Here is a 14,385-nt window from a genome sequence, read left to right on the forward strand (position 1 = left end):
TGAAACTTGGTTTGTGGCAGAGATTATGAACCTTATATGCTAATATTGTGGAACTTTATTTGTTAATCTCCTATCTTGCACTTTTGGCTTATTTTGTGAATCTACAATTTTCAGTTGTTGATTCCAATGTTAATTGCGGTGAAGCTTCTACCTCTCTTTGTTTTAACAAGCCCTACAAGTACCAACTATTTCCACACCTACTACTCTTATAACTTACACACCGAGTGGCAGCCAACGATGGATAAATAGGATTGATAAAAAGTTTACACCAGCGATTGGGAAAACATTTATTGACTTAGACTCAGCGATGCTGTTTTATGAAACGTACGTTGTTGCTTGTGGGTTTAAATCAAGGAAATCTTCAAGCAAAAGGTTTCGTGATGATATTATCAGAACAAAGTGCATGGTTTGCAATCGGGAAGGCTGTAATAAGAAGAAAAGACGACATGCCCTAACTGGTGTTGCGAAAAAGGCGGATGAATCCGTTGCATCGAAATAACAGAAATAGGTGGTACAAAGAGCAAACCGAAAAAACCATTTGCTAAACGTAGGGTGAAAAAGGTGGAGGAGAGGCAGAGAGTTCCAACAAAGGGTCAACCACAAGAATAACAAAGATTAGAAGGTGGGGCTGTCCAACAATGATAAAGTTCAAGTTCCATGAGAACAAGTACATGGTTGACGTGTTTATTGAGGGTCACAATCACCCGCTTGATGTTGTGAAAAATAAGGAATTTGAGAAACTTGCTGAAAATATCAATGAATTTCATATGCAAATGATTGTCAAGCAATTCAAAAGCAAATGTTGGTCCTAGCTTAACACACCAACTATGCACTCAACAATTGGGTGGTTTTCAAAATGTCTGGGGCAGATCAAGCAATTCAAAAAATTTCAGAGGGAAATGAAGTGTCTAATGAAAAGTCATGATGGGGAATTGTTCAAATCACGCTTAGACACCCTAGCTGAAACAAAAGGGCTCCACTTTGTTTATGAAAAAGATTCCAAGAACGCATTGACAAGGATTTTCTGGACGGATTGTGACATGCAAAGAGCGTATGCTCTGTTTGGGGATGGAGTTTCATACGACCCAAGTTATGGTACAAACAAGTACAACATGACGTTCACGCCTTTCAGGGGCATTGACCATCATAAAAGGTCAATCACATTTGCATGTGCGCTTATAGAACATGAAAACGAGGAGTCATTCATGTGGGTATTTGACCGATTTAAATGACTATGGGTGGGAAGGAGCCTAACTACATCATCACCGACGAAGACCCGGGAATAATTAAAGCGAGTTCCAGGTATGTTTCGAAACTAACTACAAAATTTATATAGTCTAATCCGAGGATAAGACATGAGATTCACAAAATAACCCCCGCATTTACAAAATAAGCTATAGGATTCACAAAATAAGCTATATGATTTATAGTCCGAATCTGAGGATAAGACTTGAGATTTACATAATAGTGCATCATATGACTTTGTTATGTGAAACTGCGTGAATTTAGTTATTATAAAATGATGGTGACGGTCGATAATTTGATTTTGTTCATTGCAGCTAAGTTCAAAACAAATGAAACATCGGTTTTGCATGTGGCACATCATGAAGAAAATAACCGACAAGGTTGGGAGTAAAATTTGTAGAGATACCGACTTTTTAACCCGTCTGAACGGTGTTGTATGGGACGATGACCTGGAGCCCGGGGAATTTGAAGAGAAGTGGCTTAAAGTCATGAACGATTTCTCCTTGGAAGACAATACGTGGTTGAATGGGAAGTCACGATAGACACACATGGATACCCGCTTATTTCGTAAATGTGCCAATGGGCGGTTTACTACGAACTACACAAAGGTCAGAGAGTGCTAATAGTTTCTTTAAGCGGTTTGAAAACAAATACGGGACATTAACTGAGTTCTTGGTGCGCTATGAAAGCGCCACTGACCACCAAAAGCACCGCCGAAGCTCCGTGAAGAGGAGAATGCGAATTCAATCCTCGAAAACATCGTATGGGTCAAAATGGGAGACACAAGCAGTGAGAAGCTATACCCATGCGATGTTCTATGAGTTCCAAAACCAGGTGAAGCTTTCAATAAATACTGCGCAGTTTGGTTGGATACACTCCGCGAGATCCTGTGACGAACTTTGAAGTGTCGTTAGTTGAGGATGCAAAGAAAGGACTAAAATTTGCTGTTGAGTGCGGTAGAAGCACGAATGATGTAAGGTGCACATGTAAACTGTTTGAAAGGAGAGGTATTTTATGCAGTCACATCATTTGGGTTTGTTCGGGAAAGTTTAAGGACATACCTGATAAATATATTTTGCAAAGGTGGAGCAAGAATGCACTCAAAAGTGACGTTTATGATTGGAATGGGAATCTGTTAGAGAAATACAACAATACCAGTACAAAACAGATTGGAATGTCGTGGTGTGGTCCGAGATTGATTCGTTGTTATGCTCAAAAGGAAAGAAGAGTCGGATGTGAGAGAGTTTGCCAAGTTAATCAAGGAATTCAGGACAAAACTAGAGGGAAACACTCAACCGTTGACAAAACAACAACAGATTGAGCTTCTACTGGGCTGCAAGGTTCCAGAAGAAACCAACATCTTACCGCCTAATGTGTCTAGGAACAAAGGCTGTGGTAAACGGTTGGTGAGCAAGAAAAATAAGGCAATCAAGAAGGCGGAAAAAGCAAAAAGGTTGTGTGCTAACTGTAAGCGCAAGGGTAACCACGACAAAAGGAATTGTCCATATGATTTTGCAGACCTTCCTCCAGTGAATCGGGTTTGTATTCATCTACGCAACTACATCTGATATTAATCAAGTATTTTATTTATCTGTTTATCTTATTTTGAGAATCCCAGAGGTTGCTTTGTGAATCCCAGGTCTTAATTTGTGAATCCTGGGTCTTATTATGTGAATCACATATCTTTATTTGTGAATCACAGAAATGAGACTGATTGTATGTAGTAACCTGATATAATTCCTCACTTTGTAACATAAATGACAACAGTTGGCTTATATAAGATGAATGTGATTCACGCCGTGTCACCCAATTTTGCATGATCCTCACTTTTATTATTGTACATCTAATGTTTGTAAACATCTTTCTAATTCCATCTTTGTCTTTTACGTAGGGAGAGCTAGCGGACGAAGAAGTAGAAGAAGAAGGGGATGAGGATGAAGAATGAAGGAAAGAGTCTTCTTAAGCCTTGAGAAATAGATATGATGATTGAAGAAGACACTGACAATTTTGAAAGGAGCAGTCTTTTAGTTTGGCAACATATTATTGGTTTCCAAAAATATGGACATCTTATTTGTTTATCTTATTTTTGTGAATCTGAGAGGTTCTTTTGTGAATGTAACAGGTTGTTTTATGAATCTTAAATCTTAATATGTACAAAAGACCTGAAAATCTTATTTGTTGGTATTAATTTGTGAATCCTGGGTCTAATTTTCGCGATTATTAGGAAGATTAGTAATCTTATTAGAAAGGAACGGTCGACTGGCTAAACGGTCTTATTTTGTGAATGACACAATTTAAATATTATATAAAATGGATTAGTGTGAATTATAGACGTTATTTCATGAATCTTACCGTGTGAATGACAATATATAAATCCGAGGTCTAATATTGTGAATCGACTTGTTTTGTGAATCCATCTTTTGTGAATATCGTCTTTTTTGAATCTCGGACATTCTTTTGTAAATCTCGGGTCTCATTTTGTCGACTTGTTTTGTGAATCCATCTTTTTGTGAATATCGTCTTTTTTTGAATCTCGGACATTCTTTTGTGAATCTCGGGTCTCATTTTGCGAATCGACGCTTTATAAATCATCCACGTCAAATTTCACAAATTCAAGCGACTAATCAATTCCATTGATTAAAATCAACTATTACAAAAGGAGATCTACTAAATAAGCAGATTAGCACCCAACTAAATGACTAATAACATATTCACTAGAATACTTGATAGATCCTGCATATACCATCTAATACTATACTAACATAATACTTGATTGTATCCACCACAAGTTAAATTCCACGCATAAGGGACAAATGCCTCCGACGAACCAACCGGAGATAAGTAAGTATACACTGCATAACACCCAAAACTCACAAAGAAAAGAATAAATGTTGCCCGTTTCTACTACACGCTCACAAAGACAATCATGAAGAATAAATTCCCAACCAGAGAAGCATACACTGAAGAACGATCTCCCTGCTTCACATCATATCACCACCATAGACAAGCACATCTTGCTACTTATACTCCTATATCAGAAAACACATAAAATATTTCAAAATATATACACGGACAAGCATGGCTCGCTACTATTCAAAATATCGCGGATACTATGAATGAATGGGGATTTGATATGCAAAAGTTATTAAAGAACCGGACTGTGCACCGTTCTAGTATTTGCATCCCATGAAAGTAGTTGCATCATTACAGACTTTCGAAAATCGGCATTTCTCTCGCAATTGTAAGAAATTATAGTTGAAATTAATGAACAACACAGTTTCAAATACAGATTTCATGTACTTATACTGTTCAACTTGTTTCTTACCTGATAATTGTCTGGATTCTACCAATCACCGAGCTCACAGTCCAACATACTCAAATACCTCAACACGTGAGCTCCACAATCAAAATTGAATGTAGTATAGTGTTCAACTGTTTAGTAAACAATATTTAATTTCCGTAAAGCGGACACATTAGGGAATAACTTACTTATTTGATTGTTGAGGAACTTTGAGAGTTATAACCCTGTGAGAGTGCAGAAACCACATGGGATAATATGACGGGGAACTACTTGCCAAAATAGGAGATAATTTGGCCACCTGAAAATGTTTCGAGTTAATACTGATTGTACACTAAAAATGTTTTATATACTCTGATTCACAAACTGTCAAGGGTTAGATTAGGCAAATAATTAATACCGTGTCTATGGTTGTATTATGTACATCATAAGACTGTACTTTCGCGCTTGAGTTGAGGATATAATTCGTTTTACTCTCCATATCGCATATACAAGCCCACCAATGTTTGTCTTTGATCAGCGGTATACAAACCTGATATAATAAAGATTAGTCTCCAATTTACAGCCCTACATGTCCGCCACAAAAAAAAAAAAAAAAAAATATTGTTGAGGGACCAGACCTTTCGGATTGTGGCACCATTCACCGGTTTGTATGTCCCACTGATGTATTGATTCCAAATACAAGGGTTTTTATTCTTTGTACAGTTCTACATACCACAAAAGGTGATTTTACAAACCATATCAATTTGGGATAATCAAGATACTTGAATATTAAAACAAGTTCAAAGCTAACCACAATGACAGTCGATGGCAAGTATGAAGATCCGGTCGATGAAGTGTCGTCTTAATCCCAAACATATCAATCACCTAAAAAAATAATATTAGGAATGAAACAAAAGATTGAGATAATACAATGAAATGAACGCGATAGTAGTCTACTTACTTGATCCATAACCCATCGACGCGGTCTAAGCGTAGATAAAGCCGCTCGTGTGACTTCCATCCACTCAAGACACACCATAGCCTCGCATTTGTAGTAAGGCACATTAAGAAACATTACTAGAATTATCCAAATAAAAATAAAAATTAAAGTAAAGGGGCAAGGGAAAAGCACAAAAAAATAAAAGTAAAGGGGAAAAATACTTACTGTGTGACTGCATCTCTTCCTTTGCGGTGCCAAATAAACTTCACAAGGTCGTCTTCAGAATAAGGTAGACGCCGGTAGCCCCTGACAAATATTAATAAGACAGCTTAAGATCTGTGATTCACAAATCAAGATCTTTGATTCACATAATAAGACCCACGATTCAGAAATTAAGAACAACAGATAAAACCAATAATAACATCTAAGATTCACAAAACATGATTAATAAGGGAATGGGTCATACATAGGCACACAATTCCACTCTTCTGCACTTCGTTCGACAGTAGCTTTCAACATGTTGTCACCGGAGGTCATAATTCGAAGGCATAACTTCAATGCATAGCGTTTGCTTGACTTACCTATAAATGCAAAACAAAAAGTCCTTATAATTATTCCAAAGTTCAGAAATCGGCCCTGTGTTTCAGGAAATTAACTCCTGTGTCCGACAAATCTAACTCTCGGTTCACAAGGTTAAGTAAAGGTATCTTACAGAAGTTATAATTAAAGGACAGTCAGTTTTGTTCCCTTTGTAATGCTCCAACAGGTGAAACAAATAGACGCCGGTATCCATTTCACCAGACTTCAAAATTGAAGGAGGGATAAACAACTCAGGCATCATGTCGCCCATCTGCTGCGAATCTTGGTGAAACCCAATTAATGAGCCTGTCTTTCTCGCACGTACACAACCTAAATTAGCACTTAATTATGTGGATGTGTTACATGCTTGTCAAACACTTTGATCGTGAATTCACGAAAAAAAGTAAATTCATGCTTTGCATAACTAGAAATGGAGGAAAAGATGCACCGTAGGTTGCACATAATCAGAATAGTTAATATCTACTCCATTCATAGGGTGTATAATCACAATTTATTTCATCAAGGTCGAAACAAAAGAAGAACGGTGGGCATGATGTAGACATGATTGGAGTGCAAATCTGAAAACAAGACAAGATGAAATGAAAAGAAGAACATAAAGATGAAAATAGGTTTCACAAAACATAATAACACCAAACCAAAACTTACTAATTGAATCAAGAAACATCAATATTTTCCAGACAACCCGGGGGAACTACCACCGTCATTGGAGTATGGAACAAATAAACGAACAGGAGAATCCGGTGATTTCAACTTCTCATTATTGTTTAGGATCTCACACCAAATATGTACAGCTTCAGAACATACTCGATCACCTTCAGGTATAGTCCTCAACATGCTCCTTGTCAATCTCTGAGTGTTACTTTGAAAAAGAATATCACTGCACGCAACAATCAAAACAATCGATTCGCAAAATAAGCCGTCGATTCGCAAAAAAACAGTCTATTGGATTCACAATATAAGCCCTACGATTTATAAATTGTCCGATTCACAAAATGAGACCTGAGATTTACAAAACAAGGTCATAGTCAAATACCTTTGTTCTCTTTGTTGAGCAAAGCCCGAAATCCAACAAAGTATTTTCTCCTCCCTATTAAAAGGAGTAATAACACCGATGTTTCTTTGGAGATACGGAGATCGATAGGCAAAGAAGCTGAAATTATCTCTCTTCTAGGACGCACAATAGCAGGAGTATTGACATCAATATTATTGACATCAACATTATTGACATCAACATGATCAGAAACTGATGGTACCGATAATGTAGGAAATCTGGTTCCCTCATCCTCTTCCCTCTGACATTGATCTATTCTTTCCTCACCTTGTATGCTTTCCTCACCTGGTCCCTCTTCTTCTGCTTTCTGGCACGGACCGGTGGTTTCATCACCTGACAAACGGTTTCCATGACGACGACGAATGTACAGGTGAGTGACCAATGGTTTTTCGTGCAATTGCTCGATTCTTCCACACGATTTCGGAGATGGTGGACGGACGATCGGAATCATTGGAGTATCGTAAATCAATAACAATTGGGGTTTCGGCTAGTTCGACAACTGGTGTTGGTGTTGGCGGGACCGAGGATCAATAGATCCGTCTTCTTCGTAAGACAAAAAATGATCGTCGTCGCAGCGCCTCCACCGTGGGCAATCTGATGGGGTTGGCAATCTTGGTTTACGACATTTCCGAATGGGTTTGCTTGTCACTTTGGGATCTGGTGGACGAATCGGTACAAAAGTGTCATCCATAATTTCCAATACCGCACGTAAATCAGCGTCGGACCATCCACCCATCCTGTCCACATCGTCATTAACAACGTGATCATTCTCCACAACATTCGCTGCAACGGATAACGTGTTTCCAACGATATTATTGACCACGTTGTCCAAATTCAGTTCACCGTCCTCATCCTTCTTAGCATCCTCATTATTACCCATCTCTATATTTTCCTCCTTATTCCCATCATCGGCATTTTCTTCATCCCCAACATTCTCATCAAACTCATCCTGTTGGGATGAAATATACCCGTCCGCAATACCATTAACGGCTGCCACCATAGTAGAAACCGCTGCTGAGGAAGGTAGCTTGATCGTAGCTTGAATAGCAAGATATCTGTAGCTAGCGAAAGTCGCAGCCGCTACCTTTGCGGCTTCAAAGCAAGTTTGTGAACAATCTCACACTTATCTGTCACTAAGGCCATCGAGTTTCCTTGTCACCACAATGTGGAATATCGACCCTATATCCGGTTTGCCTTCTTCGTGGTATTGGATGGTATTTGACCGAACATGCTCAATCTTTGTGACCGGTGGTCGAGGTGCGGGTGCGAGTGTGTGGTAGCTCATGACAAGGGGAGGCTCCACAGAACCTTGACCAAAACCTTTATTTGCCTTCAACTCCTGTTTAATTCTTTTTGCAATTTTTTCTTTCGTCCAATTACAACAAGTTGGAAACTTTCTTACGACCAATCTTGATTGGTAGACGAAACGGTCCAAGTAAATGTACACGAGCACCATAATGGGTCCACCAAAAAAATTATCTCCTTTCAAGCGTTTGACATCTCTCCACTCCTCCTTTTGCCAAGACTCAACTTTGTCACCAACTTCGTTTGATGAAATTGCACCAATTGAATTCGGAATCGGTGAAGTATCACCTAAACTTTTTAAAATCCTCAAACTTGCGCGATTCCCTTGCACACCACCCAACAGAGACGAGAATATGTAAACGATGAAATTTCGTTTGAAGTCATCTCCACCATCTTTCTGCATGGATAATTTGTTCAAGACGTGGTGATCATCGATATATTTGTGTGGATATTGCTTTCGGAAGTTTTCCAACGTAGCTAAATAAGCAGGACACTTATCCACATGTGACGCTTCCTCAACAGGTCTTGAACCCATTGGAATGCTCATGCAAAGATGGATGTCCTCCTCCAATACAGGGAGTTTTTTGTCAAATAACCATCCCTTTGCTGGGTTGTAATTTGACACTAGCCAATAAGCAAGGTCCCCGGGAACCTTGTCTGTTTCAATCATTAATGACCGCCAAAGCCCATGTCTTTTATAGCTTGAATCGCTGATCGCTCGGTGGATTTTTCGTATCTTTCGAGAAAGTTGTACAACCCATTTGGCGACATTCGAGTCCTCACTGTAGGCAGTCCCTCCGTACGCACCCCGTTTTTTTTTGGCGGAGGAGCGCAGCTTGCTCAACAATGCTCAGTGCGAAGCGCTTGCTTGCACAACCGCCTGTGATGGTCGCTTCATCTTGTAGCCTGTTTCACAATAATCATCTTTAGCGTCACAAAATAAGCTGAAAGGATACACAAAAATAAGAACTAAGATTTATATAGTCTATTTTGGGGGGATATGACCTGAGATTCACAAAATAACTCTCCAGTTTCACGAAATAACCTCAAGGATTCTTTTCAATAAGGCATAAGATTTATATAGTCTGAATGTGAGGAGAAGACCTGAGATTCACAAAATAACACCCCAGTTTCACAAATTAACCTCTATGATTCACAAAATAAGGCATAAAATTTATATAGTCTGAATCCAGGGATAAGACCTGAGATGCACAAAATAAACCCCCAGTTTCACAAAATAAGCTATAGGATTCAAAAATAAGCTATATGATTTATAGTCTGAAACTGTTCTTGATCCAACGCCAAGACCAAAAGACACCCTAGGAGGGGACGGGTGAACCCTTTTTTGGGGACGGAGTTAACAGTAGGGGTCGGGTGTCCTAAAACGGGACGGGAAAGGGTTTAGGGTTGGATTAGGCGGATCCGCTACCGCGGATCCGCCTAATCCAACCCTAAACCCTTTCCCTTGTACATAGTCATTCGACCAACGACAAGACCAAAAGACACCCTAGGAGGGGACGGGTGAACCCTTTTTGGGGGACGGGGTTACAAGAGGGGCCGGGTGTCCTAAAACGGGACGGGGAAAGGGTTTAGGGTTGGGTTGGCGGATCCGCACCGCGGATCCGCCTAATCCAACCCTAAACCCTTTCCCTTGTACATAGTCATTCGACCAACGACAAGACCAAAAGACACCCTAGGAGGGGACGGGTGAACCCTTTTTGGGGGACGGGGTTACGAGAGGGGGCGGGTGTCCTAAAACGGGACGGGAAAGGGTTTAGGGTTGGGTTGGCGGATCCGCACCGCGGATCCGCCTAATCCAACCCCAAACCCTTTCCCTTGTACATAGTCATTCGACCAACGCCAAGACCAAAAGACACCCTAGGAGGGGACGGGTGAACCCTTTTTTGGGGGACGGGGTTAACAAAGTAGGGGCGGGTGTCCTAAACGGGACGGAAAAGGGTTTAGGGTTGGGTTAGGCGGATCCGCTACCGCGGATCCGCTAATCCAACCCTAAACCCTTTCCCTTGTACATAGTCATTCGACCAATGCCAAGACCAAAAGACACCCTAGGAGGGGACGGGTGAACCCTTTTTGGGGGACGGGGTTAACAGTAGGGGCCGGGTGTCCTAAAACGGGACGGGAAAGGGTTTAGGGTTGGATTAGGCGGATCCGCCGCGGATCCGCCTAATCCAACCCTAAACCCTTTCCCTTGTACATGGTCATTCGACCAACGCCAAGACCAAAAGATACCCTAGGAGGGGACGGGTGAACCCTTTTTGGGGGACGGGGTTAACAATAGGGGGCCGGAAATGTCAACGGGGCATGAAGTTATTATTGAAGTTATTATTGAAATTGTCATTCGAAGTTATTATGAAACAATAGGGAACGCAAGGATTCACAAAAAACAAAGAACACAAAGCAAACTTCATTAATAAAACATAGTAGTCATACATTATATTTATAAACTATCGACAATAGAACACGGCAAACAAGATAGCAACGTTCAATGCCGAAAATTACAAAGATAGTATTTTAGGAAAAGGGATACAAATGTAGGCTATAGATCCATAATAGAAGGTAAATCAATAGAACATGCATGTATAAAATTGCGTAATAAGTTGACAAAGAATAGCAATTGCAAAGTGGCTCGTTCAAAGAGACATCATCGGAGGTAAAGAACGTAAGTTCTCATAAGTTGTAGCGCGATCAATAGCATTCAGAAGGTTCATGGCACTTGGATGGTTATATTGGTGAAAATGAAGGATGAATTTAGCTGACATATTATCATCAAAGCAAACATTTGCACGTTTGGAATATTAGGTTAGCACCCCTATGAATAATTAGAATACCCTCCACATGGTTGATTTCAAGAGAAAGCCAATATGCATGTTACACCGGGAGCATTGGGATGAATAAGAAATAACTAAGACCAATTCCGACACACAATAGCCATATTTGCCTTGTCTTCAAAGGCATCAAGTTTAGAAAATATATTATGCATAACTCCTTGAATATTGAAAACAGAATGTTGTGAGTGATAGCGAGGGGAAGATAATTTAACTCTCGCCAAATCAGCTTCCTTAAAAGACAAACTGATTGCGTTTTGTTTTTGATGCACATAAGTTCGCACGAAATGACGATTCGCCTTCTTCAAAAGCATTAACGACACACCCTTTGCACCAAGACTCCATAATTCACTAAAAATAATAATAGGAACGCATAGTAGGTTAGTAACTAAATGAATAAGTTTCACAATGGCAGATCTAGGTTTCACAACAACTACTCAAAGATTCACAAAATCAATTTTAGGATTCACGTAATTATGAATCAACATTACAGCATCGAGAGACAGAACAGAATCTCATCAAGTGCATGCCAACTAAATTATTATGAAAGTTGTATTCGAAGTTATTATGAAAGATAGATGCTCGAGGATTGACAAAATAAAAGGAAAATAAACTTGATTAATAGAACATAGTATTCATACATTATGTTGATACAACATCCGAAATAGAAAACTACTGATTACATATTTATACAAGGGTGCCTTAGCAAGTATACAAAAGTAAGATTAAATACTAACGGTGATAGACCTAAGTACACCGACCGACAACTAAACATAATAGGTTCATTTGAAATATAATTTAGTAGCTACATCCCTATCACGCGAGGGTACAACTTTAAGTCCTACAATCTGTGTTTCATAAGGTATTACTGTCCTCATATTCATTCAAAGCTTCGCAATTCCTTGTGTTGTATTATAAGGGCATTGTAGGCAAGCTTTCTTTAGATGTACAAGAAAGCAAATATATCAAAGATGAAGATGAGGACGATGAAGATAATCGATCCCTCCAAAACAAGTCTTTCTCATGGCATATATGTTCTGCCATATCCCACTATTTGGTGTTGCTCATTTAGCCAGGAAACCGTCACAACTAGAAGGCCGGGCTAAATAACCAACACAAGTGTTGGGATATGGCAGAAAATATAGGTCGTGAGAAAGGCTTGTTTGTAGGGATCGATCTGCATCGTTATCATCTTCATCTATGATACATATTCTTTCTACTAGTACATGGAAAGAAAGGTAACCTAAAATTCCGTTTTAATACAACCCTAGGAATTGTACAGATGAGGCAGAGTTTGAGCATAGTAATACCTTAAGAACACATTTGTAAGACTTAAAAGTGTACCCTTGCGTGATAGGGAATGTAGCTACTAAATTATATTTCAAATGACCAAAGATTAGTCCCTACAACAAAGAAGTGTCGGCAAGATAGCATATCCATTTAATGAGCTCAAACTATGCCTCTTCAAAGATATCGACTACCCGACCCGTACACCAAGTGTCCATAGTTGGCAATGTATACGCAGACAGGAGCAATTGACCTAGTCATATAAATAACTAAAACAGTTCAGACAAAAATAAATGAAAATAACTAAAACATAATAAGTAATACATTTCATACACATACACAAAATGTCATGTTTCGTATAAGTACATTCCAGATAAGTAGGATTAAAAGCCATATCAAAACAAGGTAAAGCATTCAGATGAAGTTTTACAAATGACCAACTATGGACAAAGTGGTCTATAGGTTTCGCAAGATAAGGTCTATGCTTCCGGACAAGCATTCACATAAACTCATCATAAAAAGATTACAATCATGAGGCGGGTTTAACTTCCCGCATTATAATGAGAATGATTCGCAAAATATTCCACCAGATTCACAAAATATTCCACCAGATTCACAAAAACGACTACAAAATTCACAAAATTAACTCAGGTTTAACAACAACACATCAGTCCAATATTCACAATACCACTTCCAAGTTTCATGATACAAAAACACATAACTATATCGACATTGCAGAATCAACAGAGCACCACAACAACAACAAAAAAGCACAATATTAACAAAAACGAAACATATTAAGCAATGAACAATGAGAAAAACCTAATAAACAAAAATTGACGAAGTAAGTATTGAAGAGAGCGAACAGTACATACAAATAGTAGATCGAAAATGCTCCGAAATTGATTTTGTTGCGTTAAGATCGATCGGATAATTCTTCGAGGATGATTAAAACCGCATTATAATGAAAATGATTTAGTAATACATTATCGAAAAAAATAGTAGATTGAAAAGCGTCTGAAAATAGTAGATCTACAATAATTGATCGAAAATGAAGAAAAATAGTGATACGAATGAGAAGATCACATACATAGATCCGAAAAAGGACGACCGAACAGAGATGATGATGATGATGACGATCGCGATCAAAATATCGATGATGATGAATCGCGTGTGATTGACGATGATGAACGGTTAATCGAAAAACGGTAGTTGAGTGTTGAGAGTGAAGCGAGTAAATGAGTGAAAGAGAGAGAGGGGGAGAGAGAGAGAGAGAGAGAGAGTAAAATGTCGTAAATGAAGTTGTTGGTGACATTTGCTTTGAGTGTATGATTAAATAGGGACACGTGGCAAAGATCTCAAAAGTGCGTCTATAGTTATTAGATCTAACGGTTTAGAAGGTGTTCACCGCCTCACCCTAAGAAGGGTGCCTCACATGATTCAATCTCTATATGTATATATATATATATATATATATATGTATATATATATATATATATATATATATATATATATATATATATATATATATATATATATATATATATATATATATATATATATATATATAGAGAGAGAGAGAGAGAGAGAGAGAGAGCCGGGATCTCGTGAGTTTGGTTCTTATGGTGAGTTGTGAGTTTTAAAATCTAGACCATTGGATCATGGGAAACCGAGCGCTGAGATCGAACTTATATGAAACACAACCAAATCATGCAACAAACCCTTTAAACACATCTCTTCAACCTCTTTCCATCCACAAATTACTGTCATCAAATCTTACCTTTCAATTTCTTAACAACATTATTATTTATTAATTATCAATTAAATCAAT

This window comes from Silene latifolia, chromosome X (assembly GCF_048544455.1).
Source record: "Silene latifolia isolate original U9 population chromosome X, ASM4854445v1, whole genome shotgun sequence".
Classification (NCBI taxonomy): Eukaryota; Viridiplantae; Streptophyta; class Magnoliopsida; order Caryophyllales; family Caryophyllaceae; genus Silene; species Silene latifolia.